The sequence below is a fragment of the Macrotis lagotis genome, chromosome X (assembly GCF_037893015.1).
Source record: "Macrotis lagotis isolate mMagLag1 chromosome X, bilby.v1.9.chrom.fasta, whole genome shotgun sequence".
Taxonomy (NCBI): domain Eukaryota; kingdom Metazoa; phylum Chordata; class Mammalia; order Peramelemorphia; family Peramelidae; genus Macrotis; species Macrotis lagotis.
Genome location: NC_133666.1, coordinates 619,434,027 through 619,453,345, shown reverse-complemented (window position 1 = coordinate 619,453,345; position 19,319 = coordinate 619,434,027). Strand labels below are relative to the sequence as shown.

Sequence of the window (19,319 nt, the reverse complement as noted above, 5' to 3'; positions counted from 1 at the left end):
GGGAAATTTTATTTTTATGAAGTCTTTCTGAGATCAAACCTGGAATATTTTTTTTGCAGTTCCCATTATTTTTAGGCTTGTTCTTGGGACAAATATCATGAAACACAGTTTCTCTGTGGAAATAGTAGTTTATTTATAATAGAAAAAATATAAACAATTCTAACAAAAGTTAAAATTAATTATGTGAGTGTAAAATATCTTAGAAGAACTGTGAGGTTTTTCCTATTTCTGGTTAGTCAGTCCATTACCATATGTCAAAATAATCACACATGTCAAATGCAAAGTGTATGGGTTTTCTTGGTATGCAAAATGCTAGGCTTTGATCGTCACAGCTGGTCAAGGACTCTGATGTAATAGATGTAGGGCTGTGTTGGAAAGGGTTTTCCAGAAAGGCTGGAAGTGATATCACCTTCAAGTTGAGCACTTTTTTTTCTGGAACTGTTCCTTCAGAACCCTCAGACTCCTCATAGAGAGAAGGTTTCCAAAAAAGACCAAGGTGGGAAAGACTCTTGCATCTGCACAAATATGGCACGATAGCATGAAAGTGAGTGTCTTGAAGACTACACTTTGTAATATTCAGACAAATCAATTTGTTTGAGGTTGTCTTGAGTAATGCCAGGAAAGAGTTCAGTTTGTTAAGTTAGTGCCTGAGAGGTCCAGCTTTATAAGATTAGGACCATGGCAGCTCTGGGCCAGGTAGCTGAAGTCTTCATTAGTTAAAAAGCAGCAAGATAGTTTGATGCTCTCCAGAGGACCTTGAATACCACTGAAAATAAAAGAAAAACAAGGGTGTTATTTATCCATTTAATCTCAGAGATCTATTTCTGTCTCTACTCCTACCCCATGCCAAACTAAAAACTTCCAGCCTATAGGTACCACCTGCTGGAAATCTTTGCCTTGTAGTCAAGATATTTAGGTTTTGACAAAGTTAGGGGTATAGAGTCAAGGCAACATTAACTTAAGCAGAAAATGACAATAACTGGGCTAAACCAAAAATTAAAGCTAAAAGTCTATTTAGTGACCATCAAAAATGAATCTTTTATAGCTTAAAAAAAAAGACCTGCATATAACAATAAGAAATGTCCTGCAGTGGGTTGTTGTGAAGAATTGGGAAAGTTTCTGTCCAGAAACACATGAAAACTGGGTTAAAGGAGCATACTGTTGTTCATTCATTTCAGTTTTGTCTGACTCTTCATGATCCCATTTAGGGTTTTCTTGGCATAGTTCCTGGACTGATTTGCCCTTTCCTTCTCCAGCTCATTTTGGAAATGAAGAAACTGAAGCAAACAGGGTTTCCCCAAGGATCACGCAGCTAGTAAGTGAGGCTGGATCTGAACTGAGAAAGAGGAGTCTAACTCCTGGTCTTGTACTCTACTCTGTCCATTGCACCACTAAAGGTGACCTGTAAGGAAAATTATAAGCATTAATAACTACAAAAAACCATACAAATAAAATAACAAAGATTATCAGAGTAGATCAATAAAAGCAGAAAATACACTTGATAAAAATCCATCCTATTTCTATGTAAAAAACACATCCATCCATACACTTAGAAAGACTAGGGGCAATGATTCTTTTCTAAATATGGTAACTACTATCTATTTAAAATCAAAGAATCATCATTATATATAATCGAGAAATTCTAGAGGACTTAGCAAAGAATAAAAGGTAAAGCAAGAAGAATTGTTAACACTCCTGGCAATGATGCCAAAATGCTTTGCCATTTCATTCTCCAGTTATTTTTCATATGAATAAACTGAGGCAAACAGGGTTAAGTGACTTGCCCAAGGCCACACAGCTAATAAATTTCAAGTGTTTGAGGGCAGATTTAATCTCATGTCCTCCTGACTCTAGGGCTGGTGCTCTTCCACTGTGTCAATTAGCTGCCCCTAGTCAAATCTTAATTGTGCATATTTAAGTCATGCCAATATCATTAAGACATGATAATATTTCTCATATTTATCTCCTTACCTATGCCATGCCAACCAAACAACTAAATGTTTTCTTTATATAACTAGCAAAGATAAAGTTAAATGGAATTTAAATGGAGAAATAAGATCAAGAATCTCAAAGAAAATACTGAGTACAGAGATAAGAAGGAAAGAGGCTTAAGAGTATCAGACCTCAAACTACAGTACAATCAGTATGATAAAATGATTTAGTACTATAAAAAAATAGAAAAGTCAATCTGTAAATCAGATTAGGTACACAACAAACAGAAAACATCAAAAAACAAAGCAGCATAGTAGTATAATGTTCAAACTCCAAAGACTCTCAACTATTGGAGTAAAGCCATACTACTTAACAAAAATAGGAAATTAGAAATTAGAAAATTAGAAGGCATCTTGGCAGAAATTATGTTCAGACCAATAATCACACATATACTACAACAGGCTCCAAATGGATGACTTAGATGTAATGTCACATCATAAACAAATTAGAGATCTTTTAGGAAGGAAATACATTTCCAAAGAATGGATATGGAAAGAATTCTTTTAAAAAATTTTTTAATTTAGTTTTTAATTTTACAGTTTTCCCCCTAATCTTGTTTTTTCCTTCCCCACCCCCCACAGAAGGCAGTCTGATAGATTAATTTATAGCATGGAAACAATGTAAAGACTAAGTTGAAGGTATTGAGAGAGAAATCATATCCTTAAGGAAAAAAATAAAGCAGAAGAGATAGCAAAATTACATAACAAGATAACCTTTTTTTTTTTTTTTTAATTAGAGGTAATAGTCTTTGGTCTTTATTCAAACTCCACAATTCTTTCTGTGGAAACAGATGGTATTCCTCATCCATTGCAGATAGCCCCAAATTGTCCCTGATTGTTGCACTGATAAAATGAGCAAGTCCATTAAGATTGATCATCAAACCCATGTTGCTGTTATGGTGTATAGTGTTCTTCTGATTCTGTTCATCTTGCTCAGCATCAGTTCATGCAAATCCCTCCAGGCTTCCCTGAATTCCCATCCCTCCTGGTTTCTAATAGAACAACAGTGTTCCATGATATACATACACAATTTGTTCAGCCATTCCCCAACTAATGGACATTTACTCAATTTCCAATTTTTTGCCACCACAAACAGGGCCTGCTATGAATATTTTTGTACAAATGATGTTTTTACCCTTTTTTGTGATCTCTTCAGGGTATAGACCCAGTAGTGGTCATGTGACCACCTCATCTTGCACTAATTCCCAAGCACTCAGGAACTGCAGAGATTTCATGTCTGGAACTGGGGTATCTGAAGCCCACACACAGAGTAGGTAGCACCTGCCAAAGATAGAGGTTGTAAAAATGAGAAGTTAGATCTAGGGTCTCGAAGACTCTAACCCGAATCCCTATCCCCACCCATGTCACCCAAGTAACCACTGTATCTATTTTTCTAGCACAGTCATCAACTAACTTGGCTAGTCATTTATCTAGAAATTACCTTTTGGGCAAAAAGACTTTGATTCTGGGCTTCAATATTTTCTCCATTCTTACTACTGAGGGTAACCTATAACCTACCTGATATAATTCTTCCTTTTAAGGTTGGTTTAATTCCAGGGTCTTTCATGTCTCTAGTCATCATCTCAGCTTCTTGACATAAACTTTTTTTGTCTTAGGTCCTTCCACTAGCAGAGCTCAAGAGCCCATTGGTTACCTTTGTAGGCATGTGACAGGGTTTACTATTAATAAGCAATCCCTTCACAGTCTGTTTCATCAGTCTTTAATCCATCTCTTCCAACATGCTTGATCGAAAGAATGCCTTATTTGATTAAAAAACTGCTTGGAGGGGCGGCTAGGTGGCAGTGGATAAAGCACCACCAGCCCTGGAGTCAGGAGTACCTGAGTTCAAATCCGGTCTCAGACACTTAATAATTACCTAGCTGCGTGGGCAAGCCACTTAACCCCGTTTGCCTTGCAAAAAAAAAAAAAAAACTGCTTAGAAACTGGCAGAAATTTGACTTAGAACAACAATATTCCATTTTCTATAATGCATTTTAAATATGACATTAATATTAATGAACAAAGTACATTTAAAAATGGCATCTCATTTTCCAATTGGCTGCACTCATTTTGGTGGTGCAGTGCATAGACTGCTGGGCCTGAAGTTCATAAGATTTCACTTCCCAAGTTCAAATCCAGCCTCAGAAACTTTACTAGATGTGTGATTCAGGGCAAGTCACTAAGTTCTGTGTGCCTAGTTTCCTCATATTGAAAATGACTGAAAAATAACAAAGCACTTTTTTGAAACTTCTTTGGCTTCTCTACCATAATTCTAGTAATCTTATCATTGGGAAATCTTACCACCTGGCAAGATCTAATCAGTCTTGTTATTCACACCACATTCCTCTATCCCTCCAATTGAAGGACAAAAATTCCATTTAAGGAGAGGAAACAGGGCAGACAGACATTTCTTCAAATATTTCTTTATTTCTCACCCAGCAGAACTACTTTTGGACTTCTTTAACTTTATTTTGAACTTCTTCACTGTGTTCCCCTACCGGGTACCTTCCCCTTTTATCAGTTTTCTATTGTGTTTTTCCAAGTCTTATTAATTCTTATTCCACTTTATCTTTTGCTTCAGTTCTCAAGTGGTTTATGCCATTAGGACAGTTTGAATATCTTCTTAATTGGTCTCTCTCTTTTCTTGATTACACACTCTAAACCAACCTTTATTTGGTCTTTCAATTTGCATTTATAAAACAAGTTTGACATATCACTTTACTTGCAGATCTTTAGAGGTACCCCAATTGCCTTACTAAATTCTTAACCTGACATTTCAAGTCTCCAGTCTCATGTCTCCTAGTTTTGTTTTTCCTCTTTTTTACCCTTCATATACATATCCTTATCTCAGTCTGCCTGCTCTACTAGTAACTATTCCTTCCCTTTTCAATTCTGAGTCTTTCCAGAAGTGGTCTCTGTTTCCTCCTCAGCACTTCTAGCTTCATTTTAAGTTCAATTCAAGTGCCATTTTGCTTTGTCTTACCGTTCTGAAGATGCCATATGTCTTTTTGCTCTAATTATTCTAGCAATTTATTTCATTCTTTACTTTGCCATTTGTTTATTTTTCTGTTAAATTGGTTCATTTCTTAGAGGGCCTTAAAGATTCCTACTAATATTTTGTTATACTATATCAAGCAGTTTGGTTAATTCTTCCTTTGCAAATTTAGCTTATCAAAGTCCATCTCCAGGACTGTTTCTGATCTGGGGCTTTCCTCCTCCTCCCTAGATGTTAGTGTTTCCTCCAACTTGAAATTATATGAACCAATCTATGTCTATACTGTATTTGATTCTTCCAGTAGAATGTAAGAGTTTTGAAGACAGAGATGAAACTCTTTCCTCCAATGACCAACAAGTTTGCACATGAGTAGGTGCTTAGTATATAGCAAGTGAACTTAATCCAGCAGGAACCACCTCCCAGAATAGGTTAAAATCTTCCCTCATACCCCAAGGACAAACCTGCGTAGGGGCTGTTGGGAAGCATAATGTATTTCTTTCCTTAAATTGATTATCACTCCCTGAATGATGTCATCAAAAATATTCTTGTCAAATTCAATACAGGGGAGGGTCCACAAACAATCTGGACAATTCATAGAAGGAAGATGGTGAGGTCTCTCACAAGTCTGTAGTAGTCTTCTAACTCTGAGATCTGAATAGGGCCAAATTTTCACCAAATTGAAGAGAAATACTTTCTTGTGGTTCCAAAAAGCCACCTTAAACAGAACATCACACAGGGTCCAAGGCAGAAACTCAAGCTTTACATATGGCCACCTCATCTTGCACTAACTCCCAAGCATTCAGGAACTTAAGAGAGTTCGTGGCTGGAACTGGGGTATCTGGAACTCCACACACAATGAGGAGAACCTGCCAAAGGGAAAGGTTGCAGAATGAGAAGTCAGTTCTAGGGGCTTGAAGACACTAACCCACTTCCCTTTCCCTACCCATGTCATCCCAAATAACCTCCATGTCTGTTTTTCTAGCACAGTCATCAACCCTAACTTGGCCAGTCATATGTCTAGTGAGGAAAAGCCCTGGGCTGATTCTGGGCTTCACCCTTCTTTCTCCATTCTTACTACTGAGGGTAACCTATAACTTACGTGATAGAACTTTTCCTTTTAAGGTTGGTTTAATTCCAGGGTCCTTCATATCTCTAGCTATCATCTCAGCTTCTCAACATAAGCTATCACTTCTTTTGTCCTAGACCCTTCTACTAGCAGAGCTCAAGAGCTCATTGGTTACCTCTGTAGGCTTGTGACAGGATTGACTATTAATAAGCAAGCCCTTCACATTTTGTTTCATCAATCTTTAATCTCTTCCAACATGCTTGAGCTTTTCACCTGGTGATCATTATTATTAGTTAGAGTACCCTGGTCTGGGTAAGGTTATAAAATCTTAGCTACATTTAAATCTTTGTCCTCAATGAATCAAAGAAGTAGAGAATATGCCATCTCTAAATGTTATAAAAGATGTAGGGGGAAAGGGGGAGAGAGACAAATATTAAGTACTGACTATTTTGGGTACTATGCTTTTCATTTTACAAGTATCACTCTTTTGATCAAGGGAAAACAAGTATGGTCTGTAGATTGGAAGATTCTCACTAAGTGCAGGTCTAGAGACAAGACTATTAGAAGCTTCCTGGAATAGGTAAAACTTGATTTGGGCATTGAGGGAAAAGTGATAGTTCTTTGGCAAACATGAGGGAACAAGAACATTACTGGTAGTTTGATAGCCATATGCATAGAGAACCATCCAGTTGCATTCACTTAGTATCAGGTACCCAAAAAACCCATAAAGAAATAAACCCTGCCTTCAAGAAGCCCCCATTCTCTTGGGAGGAAACAAAACTGGAGAGGGGTAAAGATGAAAGTCATTTCCTGGAGGAGTCAGGACTGATCTGCTAAAGAAGGCAGCAATTGAATTGAGCCTAGAAGGAAGCTAGGATGAGGGGAGGAAGGAGTACATTCTAAGGGACCAGCCTGTGTGAGAGCCTGGGTCAGACAGAATAGAATATGGACAAACAGAATACATGGAGCATCATGGAAGAGAATATGAACTAAGGATGAAAAGTAAGAGTGGTGCCATATGACAGATAGCCTTGAATGACAGGTCAGAAGACTAGAATAAGATGTAAGTACCTTGAATTTAAGGATTATTCCATTCTAAATTCATTTGTATCCTCAGTATCTGGTACCTGGCTGACACTTAATAAAACAAAACCCAACAACTTATTGATGAACATATAGTTAGTTCTATATAGCAAGGAGATAGTGAATAACAAAAGCTGACCCCCAAATGGCCATAGGATTGGAAGCTTCCTGACTTAGGTGAAATGGATTCAAATCATTAGGGTGGTGACCAGTACAAGAGATAAAGGGAGAGTAAGGGGTAAGTTTCTGTTATCATTTTGTCAAAAAGTTAATTGAAGTGAAGTGGGTAGTGTGGAAGTAGAATAATAGAGAAGTTAGAAAGTTCAGAAGAAAGACAAACAAACAAGAAGGAACCAGTGTGGTCATCTCCAAGGTATGCTTCTTCACATGTCCTCACTGACACAGCCTCACTTCTGCCCTTGCTAACTCTTGCTCCCATGTCTTCCTCCATTAGAATCTAAGCTCCTTGAGGATAGGAAATGTCTTTGCTTGCTTCTATTTCTATCCTCTAGCACAGTGCCAAGCAGTGTTTAGTAAATTCCTTTTTAAACATTCAAACAGTAAGGAAAAAAAGCATAAAATGCATGACCCAGAGAAATTAGTAGGAGCTAAATTTGTCTATCCACTGTCTCTGTAAATCTAGCCAAAGTAGGCTCCAGTTGTTTAGCAACTGTTAGCAACAATTGTTGTCAATAACCATGCATTTTGGAGGAATCTAGGTATCTGTCAACCAACCACAGAACTAGAATATCTACAGAGTAAGGTGAGTAGTTGCTAGAAATAGGATTATGAAAGGGCTTTTTCGAAGTCTTAGATTTGCTTCTTAGAGTTTTTAGTTGCCAGACTTTGCTCTCTTCCCATGGACCGAAATTTTCAGTCCTTTGGCACTTTAGTCCTACTAAGCCTACTAAGGTTGCTAATAGCCATGACCTCCAAACAGCCTATATCTAATGGTTTCACTTCCTCAGAGGGTCCAAAAAGGATCTTAGAAAAAATTGCAGGTCTCAAAGGCTTCCCCTGAAATTTTACCTTAGAGAAAGTGCCTTCTGTTGGTAGTTGGTGTTCTTCCAGTTGCCTCCTCAAACAGGGATTTTCTCAGACTGAGCTCCCTGAGGCTTTTCTATGCCTTGTAGATAAATTGGAGAAATGAGTTCTCACATGATCCTAGCAATCCTACTAGCAGTCTGTTTAGCACCTTCCCTAGTTAAGCACTAAGAGGTAATGAACACAAAGACCTCTTACCAGCCATAGAGACCTTTCCCTCCAGTGAAGATTTGAAGGATCTAGAGGTCTTTGAAAAACCAGGAAAGATAAATCCTCTTCAGGTGTTGGGAATAAGCTCATTAGCACCTAGTTGTCTATAAATCAATTATTTCTCATTAATTTCTTCATCCTGTATCTTGATAGGTGTTACTGTACAGTTCAAGGGATCCTCCCCCTCAAAAATACTCCTCTCTGTACATATATTCATTTTGGGTAGTCCTTAGAGACTCCTAGTTTGCAACTTGGTGTGACCCATAGGATGTGGACTGCAGGAAATTCAAGCTAAAGGATTCTTTCAATAAGGAATGTCAGATGTGAATAAGACCTTAGCAAGTGGATTATAGAATGCTCCATATGGAAAGGGCCTTAGATCCTTGAAAGGCAGGACTGGAAATCACATAGAGTATCAGAAAGGAGTCATATTAGCTTGTTTTGACCAATTCTCTTCTCTTCCAATGCAGTAATCTTCAATGTCATTTGGATTCTTGAGTTCCTAAAAAAAAAAAAAAACCAAGCAAAAAATCACAAGGTTTTCTAAGGTGACTAACACCTGGAAGGGAACTTAGTGGTCATCTAGAGAAATAGATAATAAAATAAAAAGCTGAATGAAACATTAATGTCATGATGTGGTTTTCTAAATCAATGTGCACCCACCAGGGATCTTTTTACACATTTTTGTGGCCCCCATTTCTCTATGGATTTGACATCACTGATTTAGTCCCACTCAATCCTTCATTGGGCAGGAGAAAAATTTTTCTATCTTAACCCATTCCTTTGCTAGGAAACCCCTACAAATTACACACACACACACACACCCCTATATTCCCTGTTTTACCCTGATAGAAGTACTTAATTTTAAAAATTCTTTTATTTAGTATTTTGTTTTTCTCCAGTTTCTTGAAAAACAATTTTTAACATTCATTTGTAAAATTTTTTAGTTCCAAATTCTCTCTCTTCCTCACTCTCCAACCCCTATCATTGAAAAGGTAAGCAATTCAATATAGGTTATATATGTAGAGTCTTCAAAACATTTTCATAATTTTCATGTTGGGGGAAAATTAGACCCAAGCAACCCTTAAGAAAAATAAAGTAAAAAATGTTTGCTCTCATCTGGATTCTTTCACTTTCAGCTCTTTCTCTGGAGATGAAGGCATTTTTCATCCAAAATACTTGAGTAGTCTTGGATCATTGTATTGCTACCAATAGCTAAATCATTCACGGCTGATCATTTTACAATACTGCTATTACTTTGTTCACAGTTCATTTCATTCAATATCAGCTCATGTAGGTCTTTGCAGGTTTTTCTGAAAGTTTCCTGCTCATCGAACCACAAAAACACTGTACACCCTAACAGCAACATGGGGGTGATGATAACCTTGATGGACCCACTCATTCCATCAGTGCAACAATCGGGAACAATTTTGGGCTTTCTGCAAAGGAGAGTGCCATCTGCATCCAGATAAGGAGCTGTGGAGTTTGAACAAAGCTCAAGGACTATTCCCGTCAATTTAGAAAAACACAGATATCTTACTGACTGATCATGTTACCTCTTAGACTTCTTGTCTCTTCTCTAAGGATATGATTTCTCTCTTATCACACCCATTTTTGGATCAAGGTAAAACATGGAAACAAAGTAAAGACTGACAGAGGGCTTTCCGGGGGGGGGGGGGGAAGGGAAGTAAGATGGGGGGGGGAAATTGTAAAACTCAATATCTTAAATAAAAATTAATGAAAAAAGAACCATCTAAACTCAAAAAAAAAAGAAAGTTTCCTGCTCATCATTTTTTATAGCACAGTTGTATTCAATAATCGACACATACCACAATTTGTTTAGCCATTCCCCAATTAATTCCTTCAATTTCCAATTCTTTGCCAACAGAAAAGAGCTGCTATAATATTTTCGTACATAGTTGTACTTTTCCATTTTTTTTTGTCTCTTTTGGGATACAGACCTAGTAATGGGAGTGTTAGGTCAGAGGATAGGCTTGTTCTTATAGTCCTTTGAGCAGAATCCCAAATTGCTCTACAGAATGGTTGAATCTCCTTTTCCCCACAACTCCTCCAATATCTGTCTTTACTTTTTTTTTTTATTTGTTTTGCAAGGCAGTGGGGGGTTAATTGACTTGCCCAAAAGTTACACAGCTAGGTGATTATTAAGAGTCTGAGGCTTAATTTAAAGGCGGGGTCCTCCTGACTCCAATCTAATAGTTGTGAAGTGGTGCTCAAAATGGATTTAATTTGAATTTGATGGAATCAATTAAAACATATTGCTGACACCTGAGTCTAGCCACAGCAAGTCTCGTGTCAGAAAAAGAAGCTAGTGACCATTTTTAAAATTTCCATTCCTTTCCTCATGTGTGGGACAAGGACTCCCCCCAAAAACAAACCCATAATGTTCTTTTAACATCCTAAGTTTCCAGCTAAAATGAGGATCCTAGGTTAGAGGATGGATGGGGCAATAACATTCAATTCTCTCCTCTGCCAGATGAAGAAAATGAAGCCCTGAAGCTGTCCGAAGATCACACCTGTAGCCAATGACAGTTTGGATGCACACTCAGCTCCTATGTCCACTGGCCCTAGAACATAGAAGATGCAGATTGTAAATCTGGGATGACTATAGGGGATCCACCAGTCCAATCCATTCTATATATGGTTTAGGGGCTGGGGTGTGTGTGGGGGGGTGGGGAATCAACGGGCCTGGGTCTCCTGACTCCTTTGCCTTTTTCACTTCCACCAGCCCTAGTTATCCAATTCATCAATCACATAGTAGGACTGCCACTGCATACAATGATTTAAGTTTAGGTCCTTCTGATAGCTCTCTCCCTTTTGATCTCCTTGCTCCTCACCTTTAATTCCCTCCTGTAACTGGTCAATCAACCAGCAGCTCTCAACAAAGCATAAGACTGAATGAACATTGCTTCAGTTAAACTATGACCTGGGAACGACCTTTCTTTAAAAGCTAAAATCTCCCATTGCATTCAGGGCCATCTCCAGTTGTCCTGATCTTGACCACTGGACCCAGAGACTTTGGAGGAGAGAGTGAAGCTGGTGACTTTGCACAGCACCTCCTCACTCAAATGCAATTTATTTGAATGTCATGGAATCATCTCCATGATGCAATGGTCTTCTTTGAAAAGGTAGACCAAGTAACAATAATCACAACAACAACAAAGACAAGGACACCCTTCAAGGTGAAGAAATTTTTTCTGCTATTCAAAGTTAAGAATACTATAAAGGGGGTGGCTAGGTGGTGCAGTGGATACAGCACTGACCCTGGAGTCAGGAGTACCTGGGTTCAAATCCAGGCTCAGACACTTAATAATTACCTAGCTGTGTGGCCTTGGGCAAGCCACTTAATGCCATTGCCTTGCAAAAAAAAAAACAAACTAAAAAAAGAATACTATAAAGGCAACATGAAGAAATCTTTCTTACCATCAAACACTCATGTGCAAAAGTTTTTTCAAAAGTCTAGGAAGACTGGAACTAATTTTACTTTCATTCTGAATAGAAAAACAAAATTATTCTTGCTAGATAAGGAGTTGCCATACAGATCAAGATTGGAGAGCCTGGTTCAGGAATAGAGATTAGATAAGGTTTCATAAAAATCACTGTCCTCATTCCTATACCTTGCCACATTCAGCAAAACTAGTGAATTTGAAATTGATTTTAGAAGTTCTAGGAAGGGGGCAGCTAGGTGGCACAGTGGATACAGTACCTGCCCTGGAGTCAGGAGTACCTGAGTTCAAATCCGACCTCAGTCACTTAACAATTTACCTAGCTGTGTGGCCTTGGTTGGGCAAGCCACTTAACCCAATTTGCCTTGCAAAAACCTAAAAAACAAAACAAACAAAAGTTAAGGTAAAAAGTTGCTTCTATGACCACCAAAATGAACCTTTTTTTAAAAGATTTCATTTATTTTGAGTTTTACAATTTTTTCCCTAATCTTACTTCCCTCCCCCACCCCCCACAGAAGGCAATTTGTCAGTATTTACATTGTTTCCATGGTATACATTGATCCAAATTGAGTGTGATGAGAGAAAAATCATATCCTTAAGGAAGAAACATAAAATATAAGAGATAGCAGGATCAGACAATAAGATGTCAGGTTGTTTTTTTTTTTCTAAATTTAAGGTAATAGACCTTGTTCTTTATGCAAACTCCACAGTTCTTTCTCTGGATACAGATGGTATTCTCCATTGCAGACAGCCCCAAATTGTCCCTGATTGTTGCACTGATGGAATGAGTGAGTCCATCAAGGTTGTTCATTGCCCCCATGTTGCTGTTAGGATGTACAGTGTTTTTCTGGTTCTGCTCAAGATGAGAAATCTTTCTTGAAAAGATTCATTTGACCGAGGCCTTGAAGAATGGTAAAAATAGTACAGATGCAGCTGTTATGGGAAAGAAAATTAGAAGGAATTCTATGAGAAATGGCAGGAAAGGAGCAGAGGATGGCACTAACCTATTTAATCGTGTTAAACTTTTATCTGGTTCACATCATTAGTCTATTGCTTAAATTGCTTAAATTCTGTTATGTGACTTCTCTTCCATATCTAATTCTGTGAATCCAAGTTTCTGTGAACTGAACCTAGTCCTTTTATTAACTCAGAGTAGCCCTTCTGGCTTACTGGAGCAGATCACATGTTGTTTGCTGAATAGCAATGGAAAACAAGTTTGCATAGGATAGGGTAGGATGTATTTTTGTAGTCTACATTATTGGAGATCATGTCCAAATGGATATTATCAGGAGTTTGTATATTTGAAAGAGACAGGGTAGGATCAGCTATAAATAGTTTTCAAAATCAGAAGGCAAAAATTTGGGAGATCTTCTAGGTTTATGATTGGGGAAGGGATGTGAGAGAACTAGTATGAGGTAAAAAATAGCCTGATAATCAGGAGGCTTTGTAACCTGAAATAAGCTTCAATTTCTCCAGACTTCGGTTTGGTCTTCTATAAAACAAGGGGTCAAGCAAGTGATTTCTAAGGTAACCTGAGATCATCTGAAAATATAAGACATGTTTCAAGGAGCAAGTCATCCTGGTTAGCTAAATTATTGGGTGAAGAAAAGTAATATGAGGTTGGTACCCAAGCACAGGGGGATTTGGTATCCAAAGCATCAGGCTTTGGAATCTAGAGTTTACCCTGCAGTCACTGGGGAGCAATTTGAATTTTTGAACAAGTTAGTGATGTGGTCAGATCTGTGTATTAGGAGGATTCATATATCAGCATGTGGTTGGATTAGGTAGGCCAATTGAAAAAACCTTAATATCCAGAAATTAATGTTTTTGCCTGGAATTTTTCAATCATACTTTGGAACTATGGGAAGCAGGGTGTTGGAAAAGGTGCAGTGTTTGGGATTGTGACCCAATTCTAGTCCCCAGATCTGCCCTAACCAGCTATTTGATCTTGGACAAATAAACTTCTCTTGGTATTAATTTTCTTTATTCATAAAATAAAGGTATTAAATGAGATAACCTTTTTATGAACCCTTATAGGCCTAACATAATAACCATGGTAATATCCTTTGTTTTTCTGGTTTTTACTTTTATTGACTTTTTTTATATCATAATCATTTCCAAATATATGCCTCTCCTTCTCCTACCTATAAAGCCAAGACTTGTAACATAAAATAAAAGGGGAAGAGATGAACAGTTCAACAAAATCAGCAATACTATCTTCATTTTCAGGCTTATAGCCCCCTATCTCTGAAAAGAAGGGAGTTACATTTTCTTCTAGAGCCAAGCCTGTGGCCATGATATATAGTATTCAGTTCTGATTTTTTTATTCTTTCTATTTACCTTATTGTCATGTATAATATTCATCTACTGTTTCCTTCACTTCACTGAACATCAATTCATATAAGAGCGAGTTCAGATATTTACTATTTCATATAGTATAATCGTTCCATTACAGTCACATACTGCAATTTATTTATCTGTTCCCAACTAATGGGCATATATTTTGTTTCTAATTTTTTGCTGCCAGAAAAAAGTGAATAATTGGCAATTCCATAATGGTTTCTGGTTACAAAATATTTGTGCTTCTGTCATATTTTATATTTAAAATCCCATGAGATAACTAATATTAGGTATTGTTTTCATTTTACAGATAAGGACCTGTGGCTTAAAGAGAATAAGTGATTCACCCAAGGTCATAACACAGGTATTAAGCAGCAAAACCAAAATTTGAACCTGGGTGTTCCAAGTGAAGCTTGGATTAGCTTCTATCTTTCTCACTCCTATAGAGGGCATCACCATGCTCCCAGTCCTTCAGGCTAACAAGCTAGGGAGTCATCCTTGATTCCTAAAGACCTGTCAATTTTGCCTTTGCATCATGTCTCCAATATGCCCTCCCGCTTTTTCCTTAGATCTGACAGGTAAACTAGTCCTTGAGCTTCTAATTTGCTTATAGTATTGCTTTTTATGTCTAAATCCTGTATCCATTTCAATCCTATCTTGGTATAGTTTATGAGATGTTGTTCTAATCTAAGTTTCTTCCATATTAACTTCTAATTTTCCCAAGCCGAGAGACTTTGAGGTGGAGCTGATGGAAGTCAATCTGGCCCTTTACCACTTTTTCTCAGGACAAGGGACATAGAAAATGGAAGATCGGTGGTCTTGTTCAGAATAAAATGTGGTTGACTTGTGGCCAAGATGGCAGAGAGAAGACAGGCACAGTTCTAAAGTCTCCTGATCTTTCCCCATCTGTCATATGAATTAAACCTCTTAACAGAAATCTGACCCACAAAACCCAGAAAGAAAAGCCAGGAGAAAGAACATCTACTTCAGGATTTGTCTCCCTCAGCAGCACTGGCTGTCTGCTTGCCAACAGGCTGCGGGGAGAGTTCTGGTGCAGGAAAGCTGAGGACACCATCCCTGGGCTCCTCTGGTCTGAGGAACTCAGAGTCCATGCCTCCATTACAGCTGAGACCTCTTCCCTGAACAAACAAATGCAGACTACTTCTGCCTCAGGCCCAGGTCTGTGAGCAGAAGAACCAGCCCAGCTAAAGAATGACCTCAGGCCAGGGTAAAGAGCACCATTGATTGAAGCCAAAAGAATTCAATAGCTCCAACCCCTCCCTTCAAGCAAAGGGAGAAGGCCTCAATCAAGGTCACAGACACTCCAGAGAAAGCAACCACCTCTTCCTACTGTCCAGCCAGAGAAATTGCACTCAGTGAGTAAAGCCTCTAGTGATGCCAAGCCCTGTGAACCAGCCCCTCCCCAACGCAAGGTCTTAGCAAAATGAAGAAGGGTCAGCGGAAAGGTGGATCCATAGAAAAATTCCTGGAAGGGAAAGACCCTAACTCAGAAAGACCTAGAACCTCTGAGGAGAATACGATTTAGTCTTCAGCCCCGAAAGACTTCCTTGAATAAATAAGGAAGGAACTGTTTCTTCCTTAAGGATATGATTTCTCTTTCATCACACTCAATTTGGATCAATGTACAACATGGAAACAATGTAAAAGACTGACAAGTTGCTTTCTGTGGGGGGGGGTAAGATTGGGGGAAAATTGTAAAACTCAAAATAAATAAAATCTTTAATTTAAAAAAAAAAGTCCCCCAGCAGGCAAAACCACTGCTCCTACTTACTATCTAGCCTCAGGGGAGAAGACATGCCTTCCTCTGATACCACCTTCCATCTCCTACTATTCATAACTTCTGAGAGTAGGCTGGTGGGGTTTTGTGGTATACCTTCCAGCTCTCAGTGCAAGAAAACTTCCACCATTTGGGGGCAGCCTCATCTCCCACCTAGAAGTTGGAAAGCATATATGGAAGAGGAGCAACCTTTCCTTTGACCTTGGGCCTTCCATCTCTTGTTATACATGGAGGAAAGGTGGTAGAAAGCATAATTTCCATCTCCTACTGCACCATCTTCTTCTACCTAATCTCTAGGCTTCAGAGGGAAAAGGAGGAATGAAATGGGACTTTCCAGATGACTGTGTGATTTCCTTCTCAAGCTGTGCTTTTTTTCCTATCTGACCTCTAGTCTTCTTTGTCAAGAGGAATAGCACCTTTCATTCAAAGAGGTACATTCTCACAATTGGTCATACCCAATACATTCCACTGATTATAAAACCCTATAAGTTATTATCCAATCTCTAATCACTGTCCTCCACCTGATTTCTTGTTTCCATCCCTCTCAACTCTCGAACCCCAAAGTCCCAAGCAAACACCACTCACCCCTTCCTCTGTGCCTTCTTGAATACCTAATCCATAAACAATAAATTTACCTTCATGTTAAATCTTTCCTTGTCCCTCTCCTTCAATCGTCTAACAGTCACTGAAATCTTCCTTCCTCCAATGACACAGGCTACTTGGCCAGCCTTTCCAGTTCTGTTTGCCATCTCATTCTCCTCTGCTTACTAGTGGAATTCCCCTTGATTCTTATCACCACCACTTTCAGGTTTTCCCCACCCGCCTTCATTCAGTAACCTTTCCTCCTGTGAGGTCCATGCTATTCATATCTACCACTTCATAAAAATCCTAGTGGCTATTGTCTACAGACTTCCAGGTCATTCCCCTTACTTCTTCAACAATTCCAGTACCTTGCTCACGATTTCTTCTCTCCAGATTACTTTCGTATTAGAGGACTTCCATATATATATATATATATATATATATATATATATTATCCTTTAAATAAATTAACCACTCAGTTCCTCAACCTATTCATTTACCATTACCTACTCCACCCCACTTAAGTCATGCACAAAGACGTCCATACCCTTGATTTTGCCATTACCCACAAATGTACCATAACAGCACTATGTTCAAGAATTCCAAAATCCCCTTATCTGACCATAATCTTTTGGTTTTCCCCCTCATCCTCTTTCTCTTACAAAAGCCTGTTTCTTACCTTCACTATATCCTCCAATCCCTAGATTCCCTAAATTCTTGTCTAGGCCATCACCCCTGCACCAGCAACTCTGCTTTTTTCCCCAACTTGACTCCTTGGTGAACTTGGTGAACCAGTTCCATTCTACACTGTCCTCTTGAGCCCCTTGACCCCTTACCATATCATCAATTGCACTTTGCCAGCCTTGATGATTCCCACCATCCACTGCCTTCCTTCCCAGTAGTGCTGCTAAAGTAAATAGAGAAAATCACATAGCCATTTTAATTGGATCCACTAAAATTTACATTACACAATTTCAAGGTGCTCTCACTAATGAATTTAAATACAACTGTTAGCAATCCTTCTATACCTCTCTTATCAACTCTATCCTAATACTCTCCTCAGAATCTGTTTTGAACTTTTTCAACCCTCCTCAAACCTCCCATTGCTTTTCCTCTCCCAATCCCACTCTCAATTGCAAAATTTACCTCATATTTTATAGAAAAAAAAATTGAAGCTACTCTTGAAGAGCTTCCTCTTCTCCCCTCTTCTTCATCTCATATCACCTTGATGCCTTCTGCTACTATGTTCTCCACATCTGTCTCATACAGAACCTTATTCCTTACCAAGGTCCAACTCTCTTCCAAACACTGCAAAAACAAATCCATTCCATCTATTCTCCTCCATCATATTGCCCTCTCTGACATCCCCATTAAATTTATTTTCAGTCTCTTCCTGTCAGTTCTCCTTCTCTGTCTATAAATAGACTCAGGTCAACTCAGGTTTTCAAAAAACCCTCAGTTAATCCCTCCTTTCCTGTTAACTATTTTCCTACATCTCTTCTGTCCTGTGAAGAGAATAGATTAGATGGGGAAAATATAAGAAGCATTCTTGGGCTCTCTTGTGGACTGTCAAAGAGTTGGAGGTAATTTTAGACATATATTCTTATAGATACAGAAGCTGGGCTATAGACAACTATGCATAAACTAGGCATAAATATTTATATTATCAACCTAGGCAGCTAGGTCAATAGAGTTCAGAACCAGAAGTTAGGAAGATTGGGGTACACATCTGGCCTCAAATATTTACTGTGTGACAAGGCAAGTCATTGAACTGCAATCTGCCTCATTGTTCTCAATCTATAGAATAAGGATAACAATAGCATCTACTTTCTGAGTCTGCTGTGAAGATAAAGCATTGTTAAATCAATTTGTCACCTTAAAACACTATGTAGGCAGAAAATATAGTAGAACCTGAACCAAGAAAAAAAGATTGCTTTAGTTCCAGAGAATCTCCTGAAGAAAAGTTTACCAAGCACTCAAAGGCACTCAGGCTAAACCGGCATTTTTGGAAAAGAGAAAGCAAAAGAAAGGGAGTCAGCTCAAATCCAGGTGGCTGGAATTATTTGTCCATGAATCCCAACAGATCATTTATGATGTAACTCATCTCAGATGCCTGTATTTAAAGCCTGGGTGCCTTAAAGATCCATATTGTCTGGTCTTTGTGGTACATATGGAGAGGATTAATGGAGTGAGTACCCAGGTGACAAATATAATAGAAGAACTTCATCTGAAGAAAATGTATAGTGGTGTCTTTGTTACATGACTCCAAATTTCCTTAAAGAAACCTGAAATTATAGAGCCTCATGTATCTTGAGGATATCCTAACCTAAAATCTGTCCATGAACACATTCTAAAATGAGGATAAGCCAGGATAAATAATAAGAAAGTCTCTGTATAAATACTCTGATTAAGGGGAGATTTGGTATTATTTTCCTGGAAGATATTCATGAAATCTGCTCAGTAGGGGAGAATTTCTCTCAGATCTTAAGGTTCCTGTGTCCTTTTCCCTGTCCATGGTCTGCCATGCTGCCAAGAATAGAGTGGATTTTCTCAAGGAAATGGGCAAACTTGGTGACAGTATCATTCAACTCATTTGGAAACTGATCTCAGCCTAGGATCTCAAAAGATTTATATCTTTTCTACACCCAAAATCTTCAAAGATTTATTTTCTGCTGGAACTTTCTCCAGAAACTAATGAGATGGGAAGAAAAGAGTATCAGCTGTCTAGAACTTTTCCAGCTTCAAT

At 38.4% G+C, this 19,319-nt stretch overlaps 1 pseudogene; it reads left to right on the top strand.

Moving 5' to 3' along the window:
• The first annotated feature begins 678 nt into the window (after window positions 1-678).
• Window positions 679-19,188, top strand: LOC141499433 (large ribosomal subunit protein uL30-like; annotated as a pseudogene).
• Window positions 19,189-19,319: the final 131 nt, after the last annotated feature.